We start from the raw sequence: 6,191 nt of genomic DNA, 5'->3' as shown, positions 1-6,191 counted from the left end.
TTATACAGTGCATAATTGCGCGATGAGTAACAATGTAAAAGATGCAATGGAAAAGAATTTCGCTAAATAATTAAAATCCGGATTTTAGATGTAATAATTGTTTTACCAAAAATCACGTGCCAATAATCGAATCTTGTTTTTCGATGTTATCGGCATGCGAAACATGACGTAAAAAAGTAGGCGTTCATTTAAATTCACAGTACGAGAGTAAAATGCGAGACTAGGAGACGAAATTTTACGTATTTCTGTCCATAGAACATCGATTTTCGATCTACAAGTTTTTTAATATAATTATCGGTAAATTATACTAATTTCAAGCATAATTGCATGGCAAAATAATGCGGAGAATGCAAAGTAGAGAAAGATTCTGTTAAATAATTAAAGTTTGGAATTTAGATGTAATAATTGCTTTGCCAAAAATCACGTGCATTCAGTAATTAAATCTTACTTTTCGACGGTATCGGAATGCAAGACTGATGTAAAGAAGTATTTATTCAAGTTCATAGTATTACGAGAGAGTAATCCGCAAAATGCGAGAGGAGGTGAAATTGCGCGTATCTGTCGATAGAGCATCGATTTTCGATCTACAAGTTTTTTCATGATCATCGGTAAATTACACTGAGCGTGATTGCGTGGCGAAACAACGCGAAGAGTGCAATGTAGAGAAAGATTCCACTAAGTAATTAAAGTCCGGATTTTCCTCATGGGAAATATAGAAGTATGCAAATAAGTGGATTAGCGGACGAAAATGTGTTTGGTTTATTAACTTCTGCTGTTATTATCGGATTGCTTTTACCTCGAATCCCTCATTAATTCATCGCTCGGCGACTGGGATAAACTGTAAACTGTGTAGAGATTTACATAATATACATAGCTAGTAGTGAAATTATATATCTTCTAACATGAAATAATGAAAAAGATTATATAAATACCGTAGATATGGAGTAAAAGCTTTAATTTGTCATTATTACGTATAATGAAGCGATATTCATCTGCAGTGCGTTAGAAGTAATGATACTTTGTCACTGTCAACTTGGCCGATTAAGAAGATAGAAGGAGACGAGCTGCGCGAATGGGCGGACAAGTGGAGTAAATCTACGATTCGTTTAAGCTGGAAAAGTCTTTTAGACAATTGAATTCATTGTCAGAATGAGGGAGAGGGGAGGAACGTCTGCCGGAGGAAATACGCAGAGAAGTTCTTGCTACCGTTGATACAAGCAATTAGATGGAATGGTAACTAAAATTGGATCGTTTGTGCGAAATATAGTTTGCGATTTTAATAAGATGGATAATAGTTCATTCAAAATGCATTTAAAATTACTTATTTTACAAACATTAAAAATGTCTTTATCAATAATATCGTTTGATAAATATAGTCCCATTTAACGTAAAGTTGGATTCAAAGAACGCTAAAGTCAGATTCTCTCAGGAACAATTCTACTACATGCTATTTTCAGAAGTGGGAAGAACTAATGCGCGGAAAATCCACAGCTCGTTTCAGCTCGAACGATACCGGAAACTTAATTTCATTCGTCTGACTCGAAGGAGAATTCAAGAGAGCAGAGTCGAAATGCGGGAAAACTCTGAAAGCTTACGACATTCGTACTATTCGCGGAACATTTTTGTGTGACAGTCCATACTCGTAATTACTTTCGGTCCATGGCACATTCGTCCCTGCTACCCTTTCACTGCCAGAGTAGATGTTACTTGATCGATAACGTGTTTGCCAAATTCTTTACTTTTTTTGTAACATAAAGCAATGTTTTTGCCTTAACACGTTATACCGTTAGTTTTTTGAAATAAGACAATTTCGAGAAAACACAGATGTACATGAAATTGTCATTACTTTTGAATTTAATTGCAAACATAATCTTGAAAAATGACACCACAGCAAGCAAAGACAAATTGTTCTCTAGGGTTTTCTTCACCGCAATTGTGTGCGAGATCGTAGAAAATATAAAAATATAAATGTAATATCTTCTTACTTTAATGCAGTCGTTTAATGGTTCCTTCTGTCTCCCATAAAGACAACAGCGGAAACATAATACACAATCATTCTGCGCTTTCCATTCTACATTTCCAGGCTTTTAGTTTTTCAATATATAGAACACGTGAAATTACTTTCTTTTACACAATTTTATTTGTTTTTACCGGATAGTACAAATACATAAATTTTCTGAAGAGAACTGAAAAGCATGATATGACTGTCAACGAGCGCCAATGTTACTAAAAAGTACTTTGCTGGCTTTAAATAATCAAGTAGTTTACATGTAACGTAAAATAATTAATGAAAATAAGAAGAATTATTTCGTATTATCATAGAATTGTCGAAAACATTCACGTTCTAAATTCGATACAAAAAAGTTAAATTATGACAAAAAATATTTTATAAAATTTTAAACATAAAAAGAATAGAGACATATGGGCTAACACGGAATAAAACTCAAATGCAATATTTCCGCATATAGATTGCCATTCCCTCGACAAGGCATCGTGTCACACGTCCAACTCCAATTTAACTCGTTTTTGAATTCAAGTCCGACAGTGACAGTGATTCGTTCGTTGATAGAGCAGAAAGGCAATAACGTCATCAAGAAATTAATGTATTAATTTACGACTTTCGATAAAGAATGAACGATTAAAAAGATATATAAAACACAGAGTAGTATAACATGTCATACGTACACATATACATGTATATAAGGATGTTACAAAAATTATAGTACAACCGGAAAGCAGGAGATTCTTCGTGTAAAAGTAAATCTAAAATACAATAAACAAATTTTTTTTGTACAAATATATTCAATAGTATTTTAATTAATAAAATAAATATATTATTGAAACTTATTGCATTATTTTAAACTATACTAAATATAGTCTAACGTAGAAATGGCGACAAATAGTCAAATTGAGTGAATCAAGCAGATTGTGTAACATGTGTACTCTCTCTTTAACGAATATCCAGACTCTATTTATTCTAAAACAGAGCTAAATACGGTAAAAATTTATTGTATATTTTCGATTTACTTTCAGATAAAAAATTATTTCTTTCTCCGGTTACATTCCGATTTCTGGAACATCCTACATGTATGTATAAATATATGTGTGTGTATATATTTGTGTGCATAATAAAGTTTTTCATACTTTTGTAGGACATCGTTGTATCGGGGGACAGAGAGGCTTTGCCATCTAACCCACTTTGACCACGTTCCTGTGACCGCGTGAAAACGCGTTCCAATTTCAGTAACGACGATTTACGGCTGACGTGCCCACCGTGACTATCGTCGAAATTTCAAGCAGGCTTGCTCGCAAACTTCCTAATCGCCCACCACAACGGATCGAACTGTCTATGCAAAGAGATCGATGAGCTCACACTTTGTTTTGTAGCGCAGGAATATAAGACAGCTGTCTAAACTTTCTTCATAAATTGAGAATACACCGGTGTGGAAATTTCAGGACGAATGATAGACGCGTCAATATATAGACAATCCCGTGTCACGTACTAAAATCTAATCGCGCATCTCGTAATCGCGAAATTTCTTTTCTTTCCACGTACATTTCCACGACTATTTCGGGGTAGCCTAAGTAATAAATGTACCCAAGTGATAAACTCCGTGGGGAAAGCAAAACGAGACGCAGGTGCTAAAGACTATCTTCACGACATGTTCCACGACAAAAGCGAACCGTATCGGTCTCGCAGGTCGATCGTTCGTCGAACGGTGGTATCCGCTTTCAAAAGGTCCCATCAAACTCGCGATAAAACCTCTTCTCACTTAGGCTTTTGACTTCGAAAAGACACGACACCTATTCGGCGATACTGAACTTCGGATCCGCCCGGATGGATCAGAAGTTCGAAAGTGCAGCAAGACGTTGTTATATAAACGGTTGAGAGAGAGAGAGAGAGAGAGAGAGAGAGAGAGAGAGAAACGAGAGAAAGGGCGAAAATTGCCCCGATGCTCTCAAGATCGGCGCGCGTCTGAGGAATATGTAGCACGCGGTATTCGATATTCTTTAGACCCACCAGTGATCCCCATTCAACCTATTCTTACAATGTGTATGCTGGATTTAGCTCGTGGAGATAGATATTCCTAACATTCGTTGAAACGGCCGGCTTTACGGCAGCTTTCGCGTTGAAAGCTCGCTCGCATACGGCCTGTACCTTCCTCCCTGCTTCCATTCCTAAAGCTTCCCATCTCTTCGGCATTCTCCACCTCGCCCAAACATTCGTGCTCAGGTATGCACTCTATCTCCTTCATTCCGTGCGTGGTCTCCTTTCTTCGTCTCTTTACCAAGTGGGCAAAACCGATTCCTCGTTCAGCTATCGGCCTTCTTCTTTCCTTCCTTCTCGTCTTTTACCCTTTTTTCGTCTTTCCTCCCTTTTTTTTACCCCTTGACCTCTGTCGTTGCTTTTTCGCTTTGTTCGATCTTTTACACCTTCTTTTCTTTCCTTCCTTTTGCTTTTCTTTTTCTTTCTCTCTTTTGCAGTTTATTGCTTCCGCGTCTCTTGGCACCGTGCCGTCTCATCTACCCTTACCAATCAACAAACAGGGACTCAGATATAAGAACAATAATACGAATTGTAAACTGTCGCGAAAGAATAAGAATAAGAATATTATGAACGTCTGACATTGCTGTATATCTAATTATAAGAATGAAATATCGATTGGCAGACGATGTGGCGATCCTTTGCTTCTACGCGATCGTTTGCAAATTGGTCCCTTGCGGACCAATTTATTCATATATTAGCATATTGCCATGATAAAATTTACATATGGAATATCTTTTGGGTACACGCGTAGCGAAATTTGTAATCCTGCATATTTTATATTAATGTATGAAAATTCTGTGGCCGTTCCTTAGCAAAGTCATGCTGTGGTTAGAGACGTATATGTATTATATGACCGTCGCTTTTTAATTATCGGACATCGAAGCATTGAAATCATACGAAGATAAATAACAGAAGCGGCCACGTTATTTATAGTACATTCGATCTCACAGCGTAATTTTTCCCAGTTTATATATGTATACAAAAATTTAGATACATAATGTAGAATTCTATGTAAAAATAAGAATCACGGTGTGCGAATTGTGTGCCACGACTTTTCTCCGTACTAAATCAAATCACGTTTCCCGTTTTTCCTCAGCAGACACCGAGATAAAGATGTCTACCAGGTTTCGTGCGCAGAAAGAAGAGTGTTGTTTTAATCTCGTTAACCTTTAAGACCTTATACATAACAGAACGATGGCGATATAATTATCCGCTTCCAATAATGATTAAACAAAGCCAGAGAAATGCTGATACGTGCAACCTGCAATCTGCAATCTGTGCCTGCTAATTAAAAAATTATCGGGTAACATCTTGCAATTATCTTCATAAAAAAACAATTTTTGCGTATGATATCAGAAACAAATGTTTTCTTTAATGCTAGTAAATCTCAAAGTAATGCATATATTGACGTAATTAATGTATTATAATTCATCGTAAAAAATATTATATCAAAATATGCAGTATGCAACGTAAACATATTTTATTATTTAACTATATGCGATATTATATTTGTTATATTTGATTAATTATATATATTTGACTTGATGTTGATTAATTTATATGTATTTATTATTTTTCATTATGATAGATTGGATTATCATGGATTCTCTACACTTCGTATAAATCTCGCATGTTTTTGCTGATTCAGCTACTGTCTCTCATTTCCTAATGTTTTTTCTGCTTTTTTGCAAACGCACACATACTAAACATACAACATATATGTATGAGTCTATATATAGGGTGCTCATTTTAACAGTTCACATAACTTTTAAGACACAAATTTATAAAAAATATTGTAATTAAAATATGACTTATCTATAATTATCTATAAATATTATCTATAAAGCCCTAGACATAATGCAAGGAAATAGCGATAGCGATAAGAATAACGTGATTTTAATACATCAAAAATAAAATTCAATAGACTATATATTTCTGATAGGTTGAAATCGTTTTATTTTTATCGCTATCGCTATTCCCTGGCATTGTATCTGCGGGCTTAATTTGCAGTCTAAAAAAATTTTAAATTTCTTTTTTATAAAAAATTTAATTTTAATTTTTTTAATTAACATATAATCTTTTCCTGTATAAGATATTAAAACAAATTTATTGCATTACTGGAAATGTCAATTTTATTGATATT

This window comes from Trachymyrmex septentrionalis, unplaced genomic scaffold (assembly GCF_001594115.1).
Source record: "Trachymyrmex septentrionalis isolate Tsep2-gDNA-1 unplaced genomic scaffold, Tsep1.0 scaffold52, whole genome shotgun sequence".
In the NCBI taxonomy this organism is placed as follows: Eukaryota; Metazoa; Arthropoda; class Insecta; order Hymenoptera; family Formicidae; genus Trachymyrmex; species Trachymyrmex septentrionalis.
The sequence above is the reverse complement of the archived record's forward strand: the minus strand, read 5'-3'. Positions refer to the sequence as shown.